At 39.0% G+C, this 25018-nt stretch overlaps 2 non-coding genes across 2 annotated transcripts; one reads left to right on the forward strand and one right to left on the reverse strand.

Moving 5' to 3' along the window:
- Positions 1–632: 632 nt before the first annotated feature.
- On the reverse strand, positions 633–739 carry LOC127099320 (small nucleolar RNA R71). The gene has a single exon (XR_007793837.1). It is a non-coding gene; the product is annotated as a small nucleolar RNA R71 (small nucleolar RNA).
- A 19650-nt stretch (positions 740–20389) lies between these two features.
- Positions 20390–20496, forward strand: LOC127098845 (small nucleolar RNA R71). The gene has a single exon (XR_007793532.1). It is a non-coding gene; the product is annotated as a small nucleolar RNA R71 (small nucleolar RNA).
- The last annotated feature ends 4522 nt before the right edge of the window (positions 20497–25018 follow it).

Genomic DNA, 25018 nt, shown 5'->3' on the forward strand with positions numbered 1-25018 from the left:
TCTCTGTGGATTCGATCATATTTTATATTACTCTGACGCGTTCGTATACTTGCGAAACACCGCATCAAGTTTTTGGCGCCGTTGCCAGGGACCAATTTCGTCAAATTTCATTTCCCTGTTGTTATATCGTTTAGACTTAGGCTATTTTCCCGCCGGTCAATGCCGGAACTTTAAGCTTAGTATACCCTCTGGCGGAACCTAAACGTTACGCTCGCGCTCGTTTATGCTTTCATAGAATTAAGAGAGCTATGGCCGAATATCAAAACCAAAGACCTCTTAAGGACTTCTCTCAACCATCTAATGAAGAACCTAGTTCTAGTATAGTAAACCCAACCATCCCAGCTAATAATTTTGAACTTAAACCATCCCTGTTGCAACTAGTGCAACAAAGATAATTCGCGGGTCTCGCTACTGAAAACCCAAACCAACATTTAAAAATATTTCTTCAATTAGCAGACACTTTTTAAACCAATGGAGCTTCTCCTGAGGCAATATGTTTAAGATTATTCCCTTTTTCCCTCAGAGATAAAGCCCTATCATGGTTAGATTCCCTTTCACCCAATTCCGTTACGACTTGGGATAACCTTAGAAGAGTTTTTCTTGCTAGATACTTTCCCCCGAGTAAGACCGCCGTTCTTCGAAACCATATAACTAGATTTACCCAAAATCAAGGAGAATCGCTTTTCGAAGCGTGGGAGAGATATAAAGAGTTGTTACGAGCATGCCCACATCATGGTTTAGAAAATTGGTTAATCATTCAAACCTTCTATAATGGACTTCATTATAACACGAAGATGACCATCGACGCTGCCGCAGGCGGTGCTCTGATGAACAAACCTTATCCTGAAGCTAGTGCCCTCATCGAAGATATGGCTCAAAACCATCAATCATGGGGAGTCGAACAAGCGACAGTTGAGAAGAAGGAAGCCCAAGGAGGAGTGCATGAACTAAGCTCTATAGACATGATGCAAGCTAAAATGGACGCATTAGCCCTTAAGGTTGAGCATATGTGTATAAACCCGAATACTGTAGCCGCAGTTTCATCGGATTGTGAGATATGTGGAACCAAAGCTCACCAATCCGCAGAATGCAGTCTATTAAACGTAACCCACTCTGAGCAAGTGAACTACACCCAAGGGAACCCATACTCGAATACCTATAACCCTGGATGGAGGAATCACCTGAACTTCTCCTATAAAAACAATAACCCTATCCAAAATAATGCACCTCCGAGACCTAGTTATCAAGCCCCTAGATCAAATAAACCTATGCAACCTGTGCCACCAAAGCCGAGCCTTGAGAAAATTATGGAAAATTTTATCACCGCTCAAACCCAACAAAACAAGGAGTTCATGAACCAAAACATTCATGTTAACAAATTGATTACTCAGTTAGGAACCAAGGTTGACCAAATAGTTACTCATACCAAGATGCTTGAAACCCATATCTCTCAGGTAGCTTTAAACCAAGCCCCTCAGACTACTCCTGGAGGACAATTCCCTGGACAACCTCAACAAAATCCGAGAGGACAAGCCGATGCCATTACCCTACGAAGTGGGAACGCTTATGATGAGCCACCAAACCCTAGATTGAGTGAACCCGAAACTTCTAAGGAATGTACAAAACCCACGGACGAAGTAAAGGAACCAGAGGGATCTGAAAACCAGGAAGGTCGAGAGAAAGGAGAAGAACCTAAAGACAAAACTTACGTACCACCCCCTCCATATAAACCACCTATACCATATCCGCAAAGACTCAAACAAACCCAAATCAATAAACAGTATCAAAAATTTATTAAAGTTATAGAAAAACTTCATGTAGAAATCCCTTTCATATAAGCCATCACCCAAATACCTTCTTATGCAAAGTTCCTCAAAGACATCCTTACCAACAAACGTAGACTTGACGATCCGAAGCCTTTGGAATGTAATGCTATTTCCAAGGACAAATTAGCAAAGAAAGATAAAGATCCTGGAAATTTCTCCATTCCTTGCCTTTTGGGTAATCATGTCATCGAAAAAGCTTTTCTAGACTTAGGAGCTAGTGTGAGCCTAATGCCTTTAGCAGTTTGTGAGAAGTTAAACTTAGGAGAATTACAACCCACTAAGATGTCATTTCAGTTAGCCGATAGATCTGTTAAATATCCGATAGGAATTTTAGAAGAAGTTCCTGTTAGGATAGGTCAGTTGTTTATCCCTACTGATTTTGTTGTCATGGACATCACAATGATATACCAATCCTTCTAGGTAGACCATTCTTATCGACTTCAGGAGCCATAATAGATGTCAAGAAAGGAAAGTTGACATTTGAGGTAGGTGACGAGAAAATATAATTTGTACTTTCGAAATTTCTTATGGCACCTGTGATGGGAGACTCGTGTTATGCCTTAGATATCATTGATGAATGTGTTAGAGAATTAGAACAAAAAGAAATTATAAAAACAATTAAGTTACCATCAACTCTCATAAGGGAAGATGATGACTTTAAGAAACCCTACATCGATGATAACCTTTACGAATGTTTATCCCTTACCCCAGATCCTATGCCATGCCCTAAGAAACCAACCTTTGAACTTAAGGAACTGCCTAAGAACCTGAGATATGAGTTCCTCGATTAAAAGATGAACCGTCCAGTTATAGTCAGTGCTACCTTGAGCCAAGAGGAAACGAACCAACTTTTAGACGTTTTACGAAGATATCCCTCAGCCTTAGGATATAATATCTCTGACCTGAAAGGTATAAGCCCATCCGTATACATGCATCGGATTTCGATTGAAGAAGATTCAAAACCCTCCAGAGAACATCAGAGAAGAATAAACCCTATAATGAGTGATGTTGTTAAAAAGGAAGTTCTTAAGTTACTCGAGGCAGGTATAATCTATCAAATCTCGGATAGTAAGTGGGTGAGCCCTGTGCATGTAGTACCTAAAAAGGGAGGCATCACAGTCGTGCAAAACGATAAAGGCGAACATGTAGCAAAACGTTTATAAGGAGGATGGCGGATGTGTATAGATTATAGAAAATTAAATAAAGCAACTAGGAAGGATCATTTCCCTTTACCATTTATAGACCAAATGTTGGAGCGTCTAGCCATACACTCTTACTTCTGTTATCTAGATGGATACTCTGGATTCTTCCAAATACCTATTCACCCCGAAGATCAAGAAAAAACTACCTTTACATGCCCTTATGGAACTTTTGCCTACAGACGAATGCCATTCGGCCTCTGGAATGCCCCAGCTACTTTCCAACGCTGCATGATGTCAATCTTTGCAGATTACCTAGATGGTATCATGGAAGTGTTTATGGATGATTTCTCAGTTTGCGAATTTGATTTCCGTAATTGTCTTGCTAACCTTGAGAAAATCCTGGAGAGATGCGTGGAGGTGAACCTCGTGCTAAACTGGGAAAAATGTCATTTCATGGTAACCGAAGGAATAGTTTTAGGACATATAGTTTCCGAAAAAGGTATAGAGGTAGATAAAGCTAAAATAGAAGTTATAGAAAACCTAAAACCACCAAAATCCATCAGAGAAGTCCGAAGCTTTCTTGGACACGCTGGATTCTACCGGCGTTTTATTAAGGACATCTCCAAAATAACTAAACCTTTAACTGGACTTTTAATGAGAGATGCTGAATTCATTTTCGATAAAAAATGTAATGACGCATTTAATCTTTTAAAGCAAGCGTTAGTATCAGCACCCAATATGAAACCACCTGATTGGTCAGAACCTTTTGAGATAATGTGCGATGCTAGTGATTATGCAGTTGAAGCCGTTCTAGGACAAAGGAAAGATAAAAAATTACATGCCATTTATTATGCCAGTAGAATCCTAGATGCTGCCCAACTTAACTACGCCACAACTGAAAAAGAATTACTCGCTGTAGTTTTCGCTATAGACAAATTTAGATCTTATCTAGTAGGAGCAAAAATTAAAGTTTACACCGATCATGCTGCCATTCGTTACCTATTAAGTAAAAAAGATGCAAAGCCCAGGTTACTCCGATGGATTCTATTACTACAAGAGTTTGATTTAGACATAAGAGATAAAAAAGGCACTGAAAACATAGTAGCTGATCACCTTTCTAGGCTAGAACATCTAAAACCTGAACTAGTACCCATAAATGATGATTTCGCCTATGATAGACTGATAGCTAGAGTAGAAACCATTGAAGATAATAACCTAGATCCTTATGAGCACCCCCAAAATTCCTCAGCAATAAGTAACGTACCCTGGTATGCAGACTTCGTTAATTACCTAGCTGCTGATATAGTACCCCCTGATCTTGATTACCACCGCAAGAAGAAATTCTTCCACGATGTGAGAAACTTCTATTGGGACGAACCGCTCCTTTTCAAAAGGGGTAAAGATGGCATTTTTCGCCGTTGCGTTCTAGAAGAAGAGGTAAATAGTATTATCGAGCATTGTCATTCTGCACCCTATGGTGGACATGCGAGCACCTCTAAGACATACGCCAAAATTCTTCAAGCTGGCCTATTTTGGCCTACCATGTGGCGTGATGTCTATGCTTGCATTGTCAAATGTGATAGATACCAACGCACTGGAAACATTTCAAGACGTGATGAAATGCCTCTAAGAAACATTCAGGAAGTAGAACTCTTTGACGTATGGGGTATAGATTTCATGGGACCTTTCCCACCATCCTTAGGAAACAGGTATATCTTAGTAGTTGTAGACTATGTGTCTAAGTGGATTGAAGCTATAGCTGCACCCACAAACAACACTAGGGTAGTAATCAAACTATTTAAAAACTATATATTCCCTAGATTTGGAACACCATGTTTAGTCATAAGCGATGGAGGACCACACTTCATATTGAGAATATTTGACAAACTTTTAAGAAAATATGGAGTTAGGCATAGAGTAGAAACACCATACCACCCACAGACTAGTGGCCAACTAGAAGTATCTAATAGGGAGATAAAACAAATCCTAGAGAAAACCGTTTCTATTTCTAGGAGAGACTGGTCTCAGAAGCTTCAAGCAGCATTATGAGCCTACATAACCGCTTTCAAAACCCCTATAGGAACAACTCCTTATCCACTAGTTTATGGAAAATCCTGTCACTTACCGTTCGAATTAGAGCATAAGGCCTATTGGGCCATTAAAACTTTGAATTTAGACTACCTAGCCGCTGGAGAAAAGCGTACCCAGACATTCATAAATTAGAAGAACTTAGGAAATCTGCCTACGAGAATGCAAAAATATATAAAGAGAGGACAAAAGCCTATCACGACAAAAGAATAGTAAAGAAAAACTTCAATATAGGCGACCCTGTTCTCCTTTTCAACTCTAGGTTACGACTCTTCCCTGGAAAGCTACGTTCAAGATGGACTGGTCCTTTCGAAGTATCCTAGATTCTGAGATCCGGAGCCGTAGAAATCAAGAACGAAACCGGTAGCCCATTCATTGTAAATGGACAAAGACTGAAGCTCTACGAAGGAGGAGACATTCCAGCATACTACTCAAGCCACACCCTGATTGATCCACCAATTCCTACTACTACAGGTGTATAAATTCTAATCGTCAAACTAATGACGTTAACCAAGCGCTGCGTGGGAGGCAACCCTAGGTTTTTCATTCATTTTACTTTTTCGCATTTATTTAATTTTATTTTTATTTAATTTTATCATATTTTGCATTGAGACTAAAATTTTAATGGTTTGCACTTTCAGGATCACTTTCTTAACTTTTACAGGATGCAGGATTTCGATGACATGCACGTGGCCTATAGAGATAATGCTTAGAGAGAGCGCTACATCGCTCTGTATCAGTTCCCTATGGCACCCACACGTTATCCTAATCAGCACTGTATGGAGGCACTGGGTATCGAGCCGAGTATCCGATTCCTTAGCCACCAGCTTCACTGGGACGAGTTTGTTGATGACTGGAGTAACACCTACAGGAACCTGACATTGGAGTTCCTGAGTTCATTCGACTATGACCCATACTCTGGACCAGATGGGTATGTTGCTTTCAGGCTCTTTGGAGTTGACCCATACTCACGCAGATTGCTGTCGCTTTAGGTCTGTCTCGCAAGCGGTTACATCTTCGGATCTACTGTTGGTACACTACCATGGACATTGACTTCTGTTTAACCAGAGGATTGATGAGGAGAGCCTCTTTCCACCCATGTCAGTTCCGATTGCTGGTCGACAGCGAGGCTATCCATTATTTCACACTGCCAGATCCTATGATGACCAGTGTGCATGATCCAGCAAATTGGAGTTATGCTCTGGAGGGCCAGGGAGAGACCGTCGAGGAGCCGAGATCACCACCCATTACTGAATACACGCCTACACCACCATCTCCTAGGATCACTGTTTTCTCTAATAATCTTTCATTGCAGACCCCCGACATCCGCACTCAGATTGCTGAGTGTCGTAGAGAGATCGCAGAGCTTAGACAGGAGGTGGCTGACCTCACTTTACAGATGGGAGTGTCTGATCTCACCCATGCTACTGAAGCCGACTGTCAGGAAGACGACATCCCTACTATATGATCTCACCGTTTCATCTTATTTTATCTCTTTTTTATATTTCTCGTATTTACATAACTACATCTATACATCGATATTTCTATTTTTATCTATATATGTCTTATGTTTGTTTTGTTTGCATTTTAATTTTTCAGTTATTTATTTATTTATTGGTCTAATATTTAATTTTTGTTTTATTTTATTTTTACTTCTATAAAAAAATTTATACAAGCCAATGATACTAGGAAATCACAAGACAAATGCTATCCGGACCCCTCAAAGCCAAAAGACAAGAGAAGCCCAAACCAAAGGACCAAAATCTGGCCCATCCAGACTTTGCCTTTTGGCACCCGCCATAGACCCTGTGGCACCCGCCACAGCGTCTGTAAAAGGTCAGGGAAAAATCCCTTTCTTCACCATTTTCACACCTTACAACCTTCCAAACCCATTTTTTCACCTTGGAAAAACATCATTGAACCCACAAAAAGCTCATACTTTTCTAACCACCACACCGTACAAATCATTTTTCCGATTTCCATTTTCATTTTCACCCATCGGATTTCGTAAAAATCCAACCTTTTCACATTCTACTTCATTTTCTTCCTCACTTTTCAAGAGCTACACAAATGGAGTTTAATGGATTCATTCTTCGAGGAGGGAAACCGGGGGATAGACAAAGAAAAATTATCGAACGGTTGCAAAATCGGGAAATCCTCCTGACAAGGTATGTTGACGAAAACTGTCTCTACACTTTAGGTATCTATCATATCATATTTCATTTATTAGATAACTTAGGTTTGCATAATTTCTTTTCCAACAAAGAACCCACCTATGAGCGATTGACAATTGAATTTTTGAGTTCCTTCATCTATATTGTCAACCCTAACACTGCTAGCACAGTTGGTACTGTCAGATTTAGAATGTTTGCTGCTGAATATGAATTCAGTACCGACGAACTAGCCAGCTTGTTAGGAATCCCTCATGGGGAAGGTGCTATTTGTGAGGCCCCTTTGGATTCGGAATGGTCAGTTGAGGTATTTTCCTTCTGGGAGCGTTTATCAAACACTTCCATAAACTCTTTTGAAGGAGTTCTTGCCTCAACTATCCATAACCCGACCATCAGAGTTTTTAGATATTTGTTGGCATGCACTATTTTTAGCCGGGAGAATCCAAATAAGGTTAATGCTAGAGAGCTTCTATTTTTACAAGGAAGCCTCACAAATAGACGAATTAATTTGGTCCCGTTCATGCTTGCTCATATGACTTTAACTTTGAATAAAGCGGGACCAATTTCTTTTGGTGGATTGATTACATCTATTGCTCGGGCGCTTAACCTGAACAATGAGATGGCTACCCTAGACCCCTTACCTCCTCGCACAATTAACCTATAATTTCTGAGAGACACGAAATTGTGTCGTTTGAGGAGAGAATGAGGTTATATGCTTATGGTTCATGGTGTAGCCATCCCATCTGTTGTTTTACCGTGCACTAGACGTACAGATGTACGAGATGAAAGGAACTGGACCTACGCTTTAGATGCTCCACCTGTTTTGGGTCCTCTTCCTCCTAATATTCTTGATGAGGAGGGACATGACACTGATGACGAATATGATCGGAGAGAGAGATATCCCGTACCCCATGTGTCCCCTCATCATCCTTCACCACCACACACCGCACCATCTTCTTCTTCTGCAGGTACCACTCCTGGCTTTTATATTACGGAGGAAATGTGGCGTGACCACATGGCTAGAGAGCAAAGGCGTGACGACCTACTTTCTACCATCCAACAACAGCTGGCGAATAACATGAGTTTCATGCAAGAGTCGCAGCGGAGGACAGACAGGTCCTACGACACTGTTTTACAATCCCTGCAAACGATCACAGATACACAAGCCCGTCAGCAACACCACCACCATCAGCATATTGCTCTCATAGAAAACACTCAGGTTACCATTTTAGGTAACCTTCGAGAAGTGAGGACCGCTCAGGATGCCCTGCAGGCGAGGATGGATCAGAGAGACCGTCGTCGTACCCGATCCCGTCGTCCACCTCATGATGGCGAGGGCACCAGTGGTCAGCAATAGGTTGTCAGGTAACTCTTCCCTTATCTTATTTCGAAACATTGGGGACAATTTTCGATTTAAGTGTGGGAGGAGACTCTATCGTCTTTTCTTTATTACCTTACTCGTTTCTTTTCCTTTATCGCTTTTTCTTTGCTGTTCTTAGATAGTTTATTTCCTTTTAGTTGTTTATTTTGCTTTTTAGTATAATGCATGAGTCTGACGAGTCACCAAATATAGTAGATCTTTAGTACAATCCTACCTCCCCATATCTTTAGCCCCACCGAATTATTTTTTGCAAAAGAAAACAGCGTTATTCCGAAAGTTTTCAGGTTTTAAAGATATGTTTTGAGTAAGGATGCGGTGACTTGGGAGAACTCTGCGAAACATCAGTATTATTTTAGCACCATAGACTTCGTAAATATAGGAACCACTCTCGAAACCCCATATACCATGGCCTTAATCATCATTTCCGTATAAGTCCTCAGTAGTTTATCTCAGCAGTCAGCTCCGGCCTACGCATCCTCTACGTAGGGGACCGATGCAAATAAGTGAATGATCCAGAAAAACAAAAAAGTAAAAGAAAGCAAAAAAGGAAACTCCGGTATAGGTGACCCTCATAAAGTCATTTAAACCAAAGAATTGTAAAAATTTGCTACAAAAAGAAAAAGAAAAACTTACTGATCGCGACTTTATGAGTCTAATGGGGTAACTGCAAGTGCACAGTCTAATCGCGTAGTAATAAAAGATATCGATCCCACAGGGACTTATGAATCGATATACCGTTTTCTAAGGTTACTTCGTAAAGCTAAGGCGGATGATACTTTGTTGATTAAGGGAAAAAAATAAAACTAAAATAAGATCTAGATTAAATATCAAATAAGCGGATATCGGTATGTAGTTCGTCGTAATTAGGGAATCGAATCTTCGTTGGTTTCGTAGTTTTAAAATAAATCTTTTCAGTAGACACTATTAATTTAAAAGTCTTTTCTCAAACTCTCGCTCTGTTGAATAGACTATGACTTTATATTAACGTGCGCTGTCACTAATTAGTTAAGTCCAAAATCACTTTTTGAAAACAATAGAATCTATAGAAACTCTTTTTAAGAAAATACTAACCATTTAAACACCCTTGTCTCAAACTCTCGCTCTATTGACTTAGATTATATAATTAAACTTAAATGCTTAACTCTCGCCCTCACATTTATGCTTTAAAAATACTTTTTGAAAATGATTAGAATTTAATTAACTCTAAAAATTGCTTTCGCCCTGATTTAAAATTAATGTCCAATTTACACTGTCCAGTTAAAAGCTCAAACTTTCGTTCTATTGACTTTAACTTCTTTATGTCTTTTACTCTCGTACAAAAACTTTGGTGTTAATTCTGTAAATTGAGACCATAAAAAGAGTGATTGTATTTTTAAATAAATTTAAACCAACTTAGTTTCGGTTCCTTCATTCCGCTTACTTTACATACCGATATCTAAGTTTATTTAGCCAGACATGCTAAATAAGCCTAAACAATAATTATGCTTACATACAGCCATATCAGACAGAGAGTATAAATAAATAACAGTGCAAAACATATATATATTAAAACAATAAATTAAAGAACCTGTAAAATTAATAGAAATCTTGATTGTTCTCTAACTTCGATGTTTGAACACTCCACCACAAGCCGGTTGGATTTGTTCTTCACAATCTTCGATTAGACAGTAAAATAAAGGTGAAGGAATAAAATACTACGATCTAACGTAAGGTTAGACCCAGTAAAAATTACACAATAGTTTCCGGTGTAGAAACTATTGTGAGAAAATTAATTGAATGCTTGAAAGATTGACTGGAAAAGAAAAGAAATAAAAATTGCTAGGAAAGTAAAGTGCTGAAAAAAAATTAAAAAGGCAGTAAAATAAATGCAGTGCCGAAAACTGGAAAATTGAGAGAGACCGAGAGAGCTGCAGGGTTGGATCCTTGGCTCTATTTATATTACTCCAATTTGTAACCGTTTCCCACAAATTCCTTCAGTAAGTAACCTTCACGCTTCAACGAGTCAAACGGAAGAATAGGCTCAACGTGCCTCTGTTGCGTGTCAAAAGCCAAAAATATAGGAGTGGAGTGTGACGTTCGTCACACCATGTGTTACGCTCGTAACACAAGGTAGCAGGGCGTGACGCACGTCACACCATGTGTGGCGCTCGTCATAGCTTCAGCGCTTAGGCAATTTTGGGCTGGGCTTTAGTGGAATTGTTTCTCATACTTTTTGCACCCCCTTTTCTTTGTTTTTTACGTATGCTTCAAATAATGTTGCCTGAAATAAATAGAAGGAAAATACCAAGTAATATCGAATAAAATGAAATAAATCGAATCAAATAATAATATAATTTCATTAAATCGAGTCCAAAAATGTGATATTATTTCATGTTATCAAACTCCCCCATACTTAGATCTTTGCTTGTCCTCAAGCAATATACAGTATAGAAATCAGTTTAAAGTATTAGCCAGATGAAATTTCCAAACACACATCAAGTCGTAATAGGTTGCAAGTAAATCTCGTTTAGAAATAACCTGAGCTTAATCTTAACATCAACAACTACCATTACAACCTCAGACAACCTCACCTTATGCAAACCAGATCGAGTCACGCTATTATAGCCAGCCTAGTTCTTTTACTCTTATTTCACCCGTTTTCATTCTAGCGAAATCACATTAAGCCCTTTATCTTTTCGCGCACATAGTGGAGTAACCAGTTAGCAATTCTGATTCCCTTTTTAGCTTGAAGTTCTGGTACATAAGTTGGATAACTTCGTTATTTAGTCCATTGCAAATTGCGGGGGATCGGACCGTAGTCCGCCCTACCAAGTTCAGCACCAGAAACCGCTGAACCAACTCATAATGGATCGTTCATACAATGTTTTTGTAGGGTCCGCAACCTTTGGATTATATGATCGGGTAAGGATCACCTAACTTAATTAGTGCATTTCCTGATTTTCTTTTCTTTTTCTAATATATTGTCTTGGGAATCATTCACTTATATTCATCGGTTCTCCACGTAGTTTGCTATTAGGATGGTGTCGACTTCTCGTATAAACTACTCGGGGTTACTATAAAACTAAAAGTTCAAGGGATTGGTATAATAGTTACTTAGCCTGATCTAACATGTTGAGGTTTTTAGAGTGTTGGGACGGTAATGGTTTTTATCTAAATTTTTCTCAAGTTTGATAAAATACGCAACCTTTATACTTATTGAGTGTGTTGAATTTTTGTTATGGCTCAAGAAAGTTGAGGGGAATAGATAATAGAAATTTTTCACACTAGGGACTCAACTTATAATATATATTATAAATTTTTTTTTATTTTTTTTATTTTTTATATATTGATAACAGAAAGGGAAATAACAATGAAAAGGGAAATACATACTTGAAAGGTGAATGTTGAAAGAGATAACTGAAACAACGTTTTTCCCCACCACACTTAAATGAAACATTGTCCCCAATGTTTTTAGAGAAAAGAGAAAAGAAAGGAAATAAAAAGATAAATATGCTTAATTTTGCCGACGTCCTCTTGTTCTCGGCCCCGGTGATCGTTGACGAACCTCTAAGTCATCAAACCTGCTGAGCAAATCGGTGAACCGCTGGTCGGTTATTGCATTCCTCGCTTTCTGTTGTTGTTACATCTGGCGCATCAGTTGCATCACTTCGGTATTTTGTGCATGCATGGCATCAATAGCATCCATGATGTCATCATTAGTTGCTGGCCTTCTTCTTCGACGACGTCGGGAGGATGGACCAGTTGCATTATCAGAAGGGTTAAGCGGGGCAGGCTGTTGTTCAAGACCTTGATCACCTTGCTCCATTTCTTCAAACTCGTTCGGGGCCGGGTTTGCTTGTGTAGGCTCGGTAGCTTCGGGAGCATTAAGGTCGTAGATGAATCGGTCGGGGTTGGTGATATCAATGAGGGAAATGTTGGGTAAAACAACGCTTGGAACTTCTTGGTTATTCACCATAAGATAATACCTTCCGCCTACCCTATTTTTGTTTAAGCGGCTGGAGCGACAATAGCTTATATCCATAAATAGGGGTGGGAGAGCTTGTAAATTTTGAAGTCGGTCCCCTAGATTCAAACCAAGTGCTATGGAGGTTATTAATCCTCCAATCACGAAAGGTTGGCGGCCTCTAGCACATAGGGTGCGGATATGATGGAATAAGAAAGAGGCAGCGTTTACCTTTGTATCCATTGCAAAGACGCAGTGGAGGAAGAATAATTCCTTGGCATTAACTTTGTTGTTGTTGGATCGACCAAAAATGGTGTTTTGGAGGATGCGGATAAAGTACCGGATGGTTGGGTTGTGTATGTGGGAAGCAAGTAGTGCATCCCAATTATCGGTTTCCACACCGGATATTTTTCTAAAGAGGTCGAAGGCCTTTATGGGCCACTATGAGTTCGGAGGGATTCTTGGGTGGACTTGGTCTCCTACAGGGAACTGTAGCATGACACTCAACTGATCCTGGGATAGTGAGTACTCGGTGTTGAACATGCGGAAAGTGGCGTTACCAGTTAAGTACTCGTCGTCACCGGTTGGGGTAGAGTAGGAATAAGAACTTAAAAATTCTAAGGTGAGTGATGGGTAAGTAGGTTGATTGTATGTGCAAAGAATGGTTAAATCAGCAAGCCTAAGCATTCATTGTATACCTTGAAGTAATCCTAATTCTTGTAAACAATTTAAATCAGGATACCTGGTAGAGACGACACCTCGTTGTTGAAATCGTTCGAATTGCTCTCGTTGATAATTATCATCTTCGGATCGGAAGATGATATTTTCGAATTGTTGGTTTTCCGCCATATTGATAAGTGGGTTGAAAGAAGGAGGAAGGATGAAAATGGATTTGTATGGAGAAATGTATGGAAAGGTGTGGTTTAGGGAGAAATGTATGGTAGGTATTTATAGGAAAAGATTTGGAAGTTGGAAAGGGAGTGGGTGAGAAAAAAATAAATGTGGGTGAATGTGAGTAAATGGGTGAATGAATGGGGAAGGTAAAAAGTAGGGAGGTGTAACGGTCGTGTCCCCAACGGTTACTAACGTTCACCTATGTTGAAGCTGTCACGCTCGTGACAGAAGGTGTTACAGGCGTCACAGGCACTTGGTGTGACGACCGTGATGGCGTGTGTGACGCTCGTCACACAGTCAGCTTGCAACGGTCACTGCTTGCGTGGGTGCTTCATAATTGTTTTTATTATTTTATTTTATTTTGTTATTTTGTTTTGCTTATGTTTATTTTATTTTACTATTGCTATATTTTAGAAATACCATGTATTCTACTACTCATCATAGTGCATAAATATATTTTTCTCTAATAGGCTATGTAAGTAGCATACAGTAAAGAGCACTATTGATAATTGTAGATATTGCATAAAATAAAATAAACCAATAATGCAATAGCTTCATAAAATAATCATAATGTAACATTGGAAGGAAAAAGCAAACATGCGAAAAAAAACAAATACTAAGATTAAAAGTAATGTGAAACAAAACTATAAATAACCTAAACTAAAACTAATTAACTAAAAACTTCTAGCCACTTGCAGGATCTCTGGCCGGAGGAACAAAGGAATTCACACGGTGTAGCAACTCATGAAATTGGTTTGTCATACTACTCATGTATCCCAGAAATTCATGTCCCATATTAGTTAACTCTTTTCTGATGGCTTCTTGTTCTGACATCAAGGCTTGAATGGCGGTGTTATAATCAGTTCCGGGCATGTGATGTCTAAGATCAGGTATAGCCGACTCTGCGGTCGGGATAGGATGAGGTGGAGAGGTAACATCATGGTATCCAGAAGGTGTTTGTGGGTCAGACTCAGCATGAGGAATTGGGTCGTCACAAATCTCATAGTCTTGGATGGATTCGGTAGATGTAACAGGGGAGGGTGTTCCGTTCAGGTTGTAGAGCCAGTTATTTCGGTTATGAATGCTAGTCATCGGACTAGGCAAGGTGAATAGGCAAAGAACTTGGTTGTTAATTATAAGCTCAAACTCTTCAGGCCCGAGATTTCCTATAAACATAGTGTTGAAGAGGAAAGGTATACTCATAGGCGCAATGCCACAAAAAGGGCTCAAGTCGAGCATGGGTTGGCCCAATCCAATAGCATTAGCAATCATGGTTATCAAACCTCCTATTTGAATTGGTGCTCGGTCATCCTGAATAAGACGGTCAAAATTTGCCAACATATAAGTGGCACCATTCACTGGACGGTTTTGGGAAGCACAAAATATTATGAAGAGCTCATCACGTGATACCGTGGTATTGTTTGATTTCTTCCCAAAGAGAGTGTGTGCTAGGATTTTGTGGAAATAGCGAAATGATGGGTTATGAATGTTTCCAGAAAGAAACTCATGTTCCTCAGGGTCGTCATTTCCCGTCAAACTTCCCCAAAAATGTTCAAGTTCTCTATATTCAAAAAGGTCTTCTTGGCTCATGGTGAATGTATCAAAAGAGGTAGGGAACCCTAAAAGGTTAGTAAAGTCTTGAATATTAAATTGATACTCCATGTTGAACATCCTGAACTGGATGAAACCTCTGCTTATTCCTTTTCCATGGCTTGGTAGATAGATCAGGGAGCTAAGGAATTCAAGAGTTAGCCTCCGGTAAGTAACAAATTGTCTTTGAATAGGTGTGGTTTCCCACCCTATTTGACTCAGCAGATACATGACACTCTCTCTTAGTCCAAGGGCAGTCATTGCCCAATCATCAGCATAGAAACTTGGGTGCATCTCTCTCTCTGCTAGTTCTTCGAACTTTTGTTTCTGAGCTTTCCCTCTGAATTTGATACCCATACATCAATTTGTCCCATCGGGTTAGTGTTAACTAAAGAAAAGAAAAACAAGAGTTTTAGTCAGGATTTGGCCAAATGCCGAAAGAAAAGAAGAAATATTTAATTAAAATAAAGAATACGAAGAATGAGAACTAAATAAAATTTTAAAAGAGTAATCAAAGAAGAAATAAAAATAAAAATTTGTGGGTTGCCTCCCACGAAGCGCTTTGTTTAATGTCGCAAGCTCGACATAAAACTATCAAATATTAGTCTATAGATTTTGGAGACAGTACGTCTAAGTGCAGGACTTGCGAGTCTTCATTGTTTTCATCATAGTGATAATGTTTCACACGCTGCCCGTTTACGATAAATGCTTCCATAGATTTTCCTTTAATTTCCACAGCTCCGCTAGGGAAAACATTAGTAACTTCGAAAGGGCCTGACCATCTAGAGCGTAGTTTTCCTGGGAATAACTTAAGTCTAGAGTTGAACAAAAGGACTACATCGCCTTGTTTGAAAGTTTTCCTTGATATGCGCTTATCATGCCATTTGTTCGTTCTTTCCTTGTAGATCCTGGCATTTTTGTATGCGTCCAGTCTAAGTTCTTCTAATTCGTTTATATCAAGGATTCGCTTTTCACCGGCGGTCTTATAGTTTAAATTTAAATTTTTAATAGCCCAATAAGCCTTATGTTCCAACTCTACCGGGAGGTGGCAAGATTTACCATAAATAAGCTTAAATGGGGTTGTTCTTATGGGAGTTTTGTAAGCGGTTTGATATGCCCATAAAGCTTCGGGTAATTTTGATGACCAGTCTTTCCTTGAGGTGGCGACTGTTTTTTCTAATATTTGTTTGATTTCTCTGTTAGACACTTCCACTTGTCCACTGGTTTGAGGATGGTAAGGTGTCGCTACTCGATGTCTTACACCATACTTAAACAGTAGTTTTTCGAGTATCTTAGATATGAAATGTGATCCACCATCACTGACGACTATTCTTGGGACACCAAATCTTGGGAAAATTATATTCTTAAAGAGTTTAGTTACCACTCGTGTGTCGTTTGTTGGAGAAGCTATAGCTTCAATCCATTTTGATACGTAGTCAACCGCCACGAGTATGTACTTGTTACCGAAAGAAGGTGGAAAAGGTCCCATGAAATCTATTCCCCACACGTCGAAAATCTCTACTTCCAAAATGCCCTTTTGTGGCATCTCGTCATGTCTAGATATGTTTCCTGTGTGTTGACATCTATCACATTTCTTGACAGCGGCATGCACATCCCTCCATATGTTTGGCCAATAAAGACCGGCTTGTAGGATTTTAGAGCTGGTCTTGGATGTACTTGCGTGTCCATCATAAGGAGCGGAATGATAATGTCGGATTATATTTTCTATCTCTTCTTCAGGTATACACCGACGGAAAATACCATCGGGGCCTCTTTTGAAAAGTAAAGGGTCGTCCCAGTAATAATGTTTCAAGTCATAGAAGAATCGTTTCTTTTGCTGGTAGGATAAATTAAGTGGAACTATTCCGGCGGCTAAATAATTGACAAAGTCGGCTTACCATGGTGTAACGCATACAGCCAAGGCGGCCTCTACCTGTTCATCAACTCTATTTTCTTCCAAATTAGCTATAAGTTTATCGTACAAGAAGTCATCATTGATCGATGTTCTTCCCGGTTCCAGATTTTCAAGTCTAGAAAGGTGATCTGCCACTACGTTTTCAGTTCCTTTTTTATCTTTGATTTCCAAATCAAATTCTTGTAATAACAAGATCCACCTTAGGAGTCTAGGTTTAGCGTCCTTTTTTGTTAAGAGGTACTTAATGGCAGCGTGGTCGGTGTAAATGATTATTTTAGCTCCGACCAAGTAAGAACGAAATTTATCTAGTGCAAACACTACTGCTAAAAGTTCTTTCTCGGTCGTGGCGTAATTCATCTGCGCTTCATCTAGAGTTCTACTCGCATAATATATGACGTGAAGTTTTTTATCCTTTCGTTGTCCTAAAACAGCGCCTACGGCGTAGTCACTTGCGTCACACATTATTTCGAATGGTTCATTCCAATCCGGAGTCTGCATTATGGGCGCGGAGATCAATGCCTGTTTAAGTGTTTGGAATGCTTCTAAGCATTTACCGTCGAATACGAATTCAGCATCTTTCATTAATAGTCCGGTTAAAGGTTTAGTTATTTTAGAGAAATCTTTAATAAATCGTCGGTAAAAACCGGCATGTCCTAGGAAGCTTCGTACTTCTCTCACAGTTTTCGGAGGTTGAAGGTTTTCGATTACTTCTATTTTGGCTTTGTCTACTTCAATTCCTCTATTTGATATGATGTGTCCTAAAACAATTCCTTCTTGTACCATAAAGTGACATTTTTCCTAATTAAGTACTAGGTTTACTTTTACACATCGTTCTAGAACTCTTTCTAGGTTTTCAAGACATTCTTCGAAACTTTGTCCGCATACGGAAAAGTCATCCATAAAGACTTCCATGATGTTTTCGGGAAAATCAGCGAATATTGCCATCATGCACCTTTGGAAGGTTGCAGGAGCATTGCACAAGCCAAACGGCATTCGTCGATAAGCGAAGGTACCAAAAGGACATCTGAACGTTGTCTTTTCTTGGTCATCAGGATGAATTGGTATTTGAAAGAAGCCTGAGTAGCCGTCCAGATAACAGAAATGAGAATGCTTTGCTAATCGTTCTAACATCTGGTCTATGAATGGTAAAGGAAAATGATCTTTTCGGGTTGCTTTGTTTAGTTTCCTATAGTCAATGCACATTCTCCATCCCGATTCGATTCGTTTGGTTATAGTTTCTCCTTTTTCATTTTCGATAACGGTTATACCTCCTTTCTTTGGTACTACGTGTACAGGACTAACCCATTTGCTATCGGATATAGGATATATGATACCTACCTCTAATAACTTTGTTACCTCCTTTTTCACTACCTCACTCAGGATCGGGTTTAGTCTCCTCTGTTGTTCCCTAGAAGTTTTACAGTCTTCTTCTAGCATAATGCGGTGCATACAAATAGAAGGACTTATCCCTTTAAGATCGGTGATGTTGTATCCTAGTGCGGTTGGATATTTTCTTAAGATATGTAGGAGTTTTTCGGTTTCGAGTTTTCCTAGGTCTGCATTAACTATCACTGGTCGTTCAAGTTCTAAGTCTAGGAATTCATATCTCAGATTTTTGGGAAGTGTTTTCAAGTCGAGGTTTGGTTTCTTGAGGCATTGTGTAGGATCTGGTGTTATTGCTAAACAATGATTCAATCCGTCTTCTACACGATAGTCAGACAATTTGTCATTTTCTAATTTTGTTTCTTTTATGCATTCGTCTATGATATCCATGAAGTAACATGTGTCATCTATTGCAGGTGCTTTCAAAAATTGGGAAAGAATGAACTCAATTTTCTCTTCTCCTACTTCGAAAGTGAGTCGTCCTCGTTTTACGTCTATGATAGCACCGGCGGTTGCTAAGAATGGTATTCCCAATATAATGGGGGTAACTTCATCTTCTCTTATGTCCATAATTATAAAATCGGTTGGGATGTAGAATTGACCTATGCGCACGGGAACGTTTTCAAGAATTCCTACGGGATATCTAACGGAACGATCTGCTAATTGTACAGACATTTTAGTTGGTCTTAATTCTCCCATTTCCAGTTTCTTGCATACGGATAAAGGCATAACACTGATATCGGCTCCTAAATCGCATAGAGCTTTGTCTATGACGAATTTTCCTATGTGACAGGGTATAGAGAAACTACCAGGATCTTTAAGTTTAGGAGGCATATTCTGGATTATAGCGCTGCACTCAGCAGTGAGTGTAACGGTTTCGCTATCTTCAAGTTTCCTTTTATTAGAAAGAATTTCTTTTAAGAACTTAGCATATGAGGGCATCTGTGTAATAGCTTTTGTAAACGGAATGGTGACGTTTAATTGTTTCAGTAGGTCAACAATTTTTTTAAATTGGCCCGCGTCTTTGGTTTTAATAAGCCTTTGAGGATAAGGGATAGGTGGTTTATAAGGCGATGGAGGTATATAAGGTTCTTTCTTTTCTACGGTTTCCTTATTACTCTCATCCTTTTCCTTAGGTTTATTTTCTTCCTCAGTTGACTTTTTAGAGTTTTGGTTTTCAATCCTTGGATTAGGTGGTCCTTCTACCTCTGTTCCACTTCTTAATATAATTGCATGAGCGTGGCTTTTCGGGTTAGGTTGGGGCTGTCCAGGAAATGTACCAGTAGGGGCAGCAGTAGGCGCTTGTTGTTGAGCTACCTGTGATATTTGTGTTTCCAGCATTTTGTTATGGGTAGCCAGGGCATCTACTTTACTTGCTAGTTATTTAATCTATTCGCTAGTGTGTACATTCTGGTTTAAGAAATCTTTATTGGTTTACTGTTGAGAAGCTATGAAGTTCTCCATCATGATTTCCAAGTTGGATTTCCTAGGAACGTTATTGTTAGGTGTAGATGGGGTCGGCTTTTGATATCGAGGAGGTATAGCTGGGGCTTGACTGGGAGCTTGTCCTGGTGCGTATAAAGCATTATTACTCTTATATGAGAAATTAGGATGGTTCTTCCAGTTTGAGTTATAGGTATGCGAGTAGGGATTTCCCTGAGCATAGTTCACTTGCTCTGCTTGGATTCCTGTTAAGAGTTGACAATCTGTAGGGGTGTGGCCTTGGATTCCACAGACTTCGCAATTTTGAGTTACGGCAACCACGGTGGCTGGAGGTGATACGTTTAGATTTTCAATTTTCTGGGCAAGAGCATCCACTTTTGCATTAACATGATCAAGGCCACTTATCTCGTACATGCCACTTTTCGTTTGAGGTTTTTCTACCATTGTTTGGTCGCTTCCCCACTGATAATGGTTTTGGGGCATGTTTTCAATAAGTTGATAAGCATCGGCGTAAGGTTTATCCATAAGCGCACCACCTGCGGCGACGTCGATTGTTAACCTTGTATTGTACAAGAGACCATTATAGAAGGTATGAATTACTAACCAGTCTTCTAAACCATGGTGTGGACAAAGTCTCATCATGTCTTTGTATCTTTCCCAAGCTTCGAAAAGAGACTCGTTATCTTTCTGTTTAAATCCATTTATTTGGACTCTCAACATAGCTGTTTTGCTTGGAGGAAAATATCGGGCAAGAAAGACTTTCTTCAACTCATTCCATGTGGTGACTGAGTTGGAAGGAAGAGACCGAAGCCATCTTCTAGCTTTATCTCTTAACGAGAAAGGAAAGAGACGAAGTCGAATTGCCTCTGAAGTGACACCATTAGCTTTAACAGTATCGGCGTATTGGACAAATACGGAAAAATGAAGGTTTGGATCCTCAGTAGGATTTCCAGAGAATTGATTCTGTTTCACTGCTTGTAACAGCGAAGGCTTAAGTTCAAAGTTGTTTGCTTCGATTGCGGGTGGAGCAATACTCGAATGCGGCTCATCTTGCGATGGAGCGGCGTAATCTCGAAGAGCACGAGCTGGTTCTGCCATCTCGGGTATCGGCGAAGGAAGAAGATTTTTGAGATCAGGAATTTCGATTCGAGGGAGATTGTTTGCAGCACGATACTCTCGAATTCGTCGTAAGACTCGGAGATATCGTTCAACATCGTTGATTCGTAAGTAGTACGGTTCGCCTTGTGAGCGAGTGTGTGGCATACAAATCAACGAAGGACAAAAGGAAAAATAAAAATTGCCTTAGTCTCTACAGCGTAACAGAAGAGTTACGATACTGACTAAATAAAAGTACCCGGCAACGGCGCCAAAAACTTGATCGCGACTTTATGAGTCTATTGGGGTAACTGCATGTGCACAGTCTAATCGCGTAGTAATAAAAGATATCCATCCCACAAGGACTTATGAATCGATATACCGTTTTCTAAGGTTACTTCGTAAAGCTAAGGCGGATGATACTTTGTTGATTAAGGGAAAAAAATAAAACTAAAATAAGATCTAGATTAAATATCAAATAAGCGGATATCGGTATGTAGTTCGTCGTAATTAAGGAATCGAATCTTCGTTGGTTTCGTAGTTTTAAAATAAATCTTTTCAGTAGACACTATTAACTTAAAAGCCTTTTCTCAAACTCTCGCTCTGTTGAATAGACTATGACTTTATATTAACGTGCGCTATCACTAATTAGTTAAGTCCAAAAACACTTTTTGAAAACAATAGAATCTATAGAAACTCTTTTTAAGAAAATACTAACCATTTAAACACCCTTGTCTCAAACTCTCGCTCTGTTGACTTAGATTATATAATTAAACTTAATGTCCAATTTACACTGTCCAGTTAAAAGCTCAAACTTTCGTTCTATTGACTTTAACTTCTTTATGTCTTTTACTCTCGTACAAAAACATTGGTGTTAATTCTGTAAATTGAGACCATAAAAAGAGTGATTGTATTTTTAAATAAATTTAAACCAACTTAGTTTCGGTTCCTTCATTCCGCTTACTTTACATACCGATATCTAAGTTTATTTAGCCAGACATGCTAAATAAGCCTAAACAATAATTATGCTTACATACAGCCATATCAGACAGATAGTATAAATAAATAACAGTGCAAAACATATATATATTAAATCAATAAATTAAAGAACCTGTAAAATTAATAGAAATCTTGATTGTTCTCTAACTTCGATGTTTGAACACTCCACCACAAGCCGGTTGGATTTGTTCTTCAAAATCTTCAATCAGACAGTAAAATAAAGGCGAAGGAATAAAATACTATGATCTAACGTAAGGTTAGACCCAGTAAAAATTACACAATAGTTTCCGGTGTAGAAACTATTGTGAGAAAATTAATTGAATGCTTGAAAGATTGACTGGAAAAGAAAAGAAATAAAAATTGCTAGGAAAGTAAAGTGTTGAAAAAAAATTAAAAAGGCAGTAAAATAAATGCAGTGCCGAAAACTGGAAAATTGAGAGAGACCGAGAGAGCTGCAGGGTTGGATCCTTGGCTCTATTTATATTACTCCAATTTGTAACCGTTTCCCACAAATTCCTTCAGTAAGTAACCTTCACGCTTCAACGAGTCAAACGGAAGAATAGGCTCAACGTGCCTCTGTTGCGCGTCAAAATCCAAAAATATAGGAGTGGAGTGTGACGTTCGTCAAACCATGTGTTACGCTCGTAACACAAGGTAGCAGGGCGTGACGCTCGTCACACCATGCGTGGCGCTCGTCACAGCTTCAGCGCTTAGGCAATTTTGGGCTGGGCTTTAGTGAATTGTTTCTCATACTTTTTGCACCCCCTTTTCTTTGTTTTTCACGTATGCTTCAAATAATGTTGCCTGAAATAAATAGAAGGAAAATACCAAGTAATATCGAATAAAATGAAATAAATCGAATCAAATAATAATATAATTTAATTAAATCGAGTCCAAAAATGTGATATTATTTCATGTTATCATTTACCCACTGTTAGTTGGTTCAGAGGTATCTGGCACTGAACTCGGTAGGGCGGATTATGATCCGATCCCCCACAACTACAGGTGGGTCCAATAAAAGGGTTTACACATATTTATGTGCCAGAAACCCCATGCTCAGATCATAATCACTAACAGGCCACTCTACTATGAAGCATGTACGAATAACGAGCTTAATGTGATTGTGCCTGAATGAAAAGGACACAAAAAGAGATGAAGAGGCAGGCCTAGGTATTGTGGGATAATATGGGTTGGTTAATATAGGAATGAAGTTTATGTCCGTATTTGCGGATTAGTGTCATCATGATACCCTTAGTTCACTCAGTTAGTACCTATCACTGCATCCCGACTTGAACTTAGAATTTTTACCTTAAGCACTCGTTTACACAAAGTGTGGGAGAGTTTGACAACACTGAAATTTACCGTATTTTCGACTCCGATTTCACATGCATTCTAGTTGTTTTATTGTTATTTTGTTGTGTTATTGCTATGTTTTCCTTTGTTTTCAGGTTTTTACTTTAATCGGAGCCCCGATCGAGAAAATGAGTGAAAAAGAGCTAAAAACCCTAAAATTCAGCATTTTGTACTTATGGCCTACCCCATGGCTGGCGCCATATACCCTGCCATGACGTGTCCAAGCTCAACTTCCCTCAATTTCCATGTTCCCCACTACTTCCACTAAGGCACCTCAGATTGGCCTTGTGGCGGACGCCATGGCCTTGTGGCGGGCGCCACAAGAGGAAATGTTTTCCCTCCCATTTTCAAGTTGAAGGGCATCCTTGTCATTTCCATCTTTTTACTTGCTTATAATAGAAACTCGAAATCACTTTTACAATCATCCAAACTTAGAGCAGAGGCAAACTCATAGCAACTTTGTTTCACTTAGGCATATATTCAGTATTATAAAGTGGTAATCGCTTCGCATTGGAGTGTTACCACAATTGTGTAATCGAGTCTGTGATAGTGTCTGTAATCGAGTTTGGAGCACTTTGGAAGGAAGTTAATCATGCCGCCATTTTCATTTCCGCTTTGCAATTTACTCAACCCTCCGATTGGAGCAGGTTTTTATTACTTGTCTTTATCTTATTTATTTTCCCGCACTTGCTTTACTTTATTTATTTCCCGCACTCGCTTTACTTTATTTATTTCCCGCACTCGCTTTACTTTATTTATTTCCTCGCACTCGCTTTACTTTATTTATTTTCCCGCACTCGCTTTACATTATTTACTTTCCGCACTCGCACTACTTTTATTTACTTTCCACACTCGCAATACTTTTATTTATTTTAATGCACTTTTACTTTACCATGTCTAACTAAATCTATAAGGTTAGAATGTAAGAATCGTAATTGAACCGATAATCCGTACAATTGTTCGTAGAAACACTTAAGGGCTATTTTAACTTTCAACTTAAGTTTTCCCGCACTTCAATTCCTTTGGGTAAGATCGAAAGCCGTCCAACGTCTATCTAAACTTATTTGTTTTTAACTATTTCAAAAACAGCGAAAGCGCTTTGTTTAGTTCATTAAGAGTTTTTAACTTAAGAAGAAAAGAGATTTTAAAACTATTTTCGGACGCGTTTATAAGTTTAGATTCTGGTTCGTGAGAACCTCTTTTGGTTAAGAAATTCAGGTTAAAATACTTTTCAACTTAGTCAAGATACTATATTTCTTAAAAATAGGTTTACTACTCTAACGCAATGCGCGCCTTTTTATAAGTGACAATAAGAGGGTTTGATTAGGGAGTACAACTCGGTTCTGAATACGCGAAAGCAACATTTCCTGTTAAATTAGTTCTTTTCAAAGTAGGAAACACTGCCCATAAGTAATTCTATTAGCAAGTACTTGGATTATTAATTGATTACGTGAATTACATTCGACCCTGTATTTATTAATTAATCTTTATTTAACACTTTACTTTCCATTGCACACTCTAAAAACACCTATTTTGATTGCCTTTGATAAACACCATAACGACAGATAACGATAGATTGACACTTGGTCTCTGTGGATTCGATAATCTTTTATATTACTCTGACGCGTTCGTATACTTGCGAAACACCGCTTCAGGAGTTGTGCAATAACTTCAAAATTCAACATCACAACTCTTCCCCTTATCGTCCTAAGATGAACGGTGCTGTTGGGGCAGCAAATATGAACATAAAGAAGATTGTGCAGAAGGTGGTCGTTACGTACAGAGATTGGCATGA

The sequence above is a fragment of the Lathyrus oleraceus genome, chromosome 6, assembly GCF_024323335.1.
Source record: "Lathyrus oleraceus cultivar Zhongwan6 chromosome 6, CAAS_Psat_ZW6_1.0, whole genome shotgun sequence".
Classification (NCBI taxonomy): domain Eukaryota; kingdom Viridiplantae; phylum Streptophyta; class Magnoliopsida; order Fabales; family Fabaceae; genus Lathyrus; species Lathyrus oleraceus.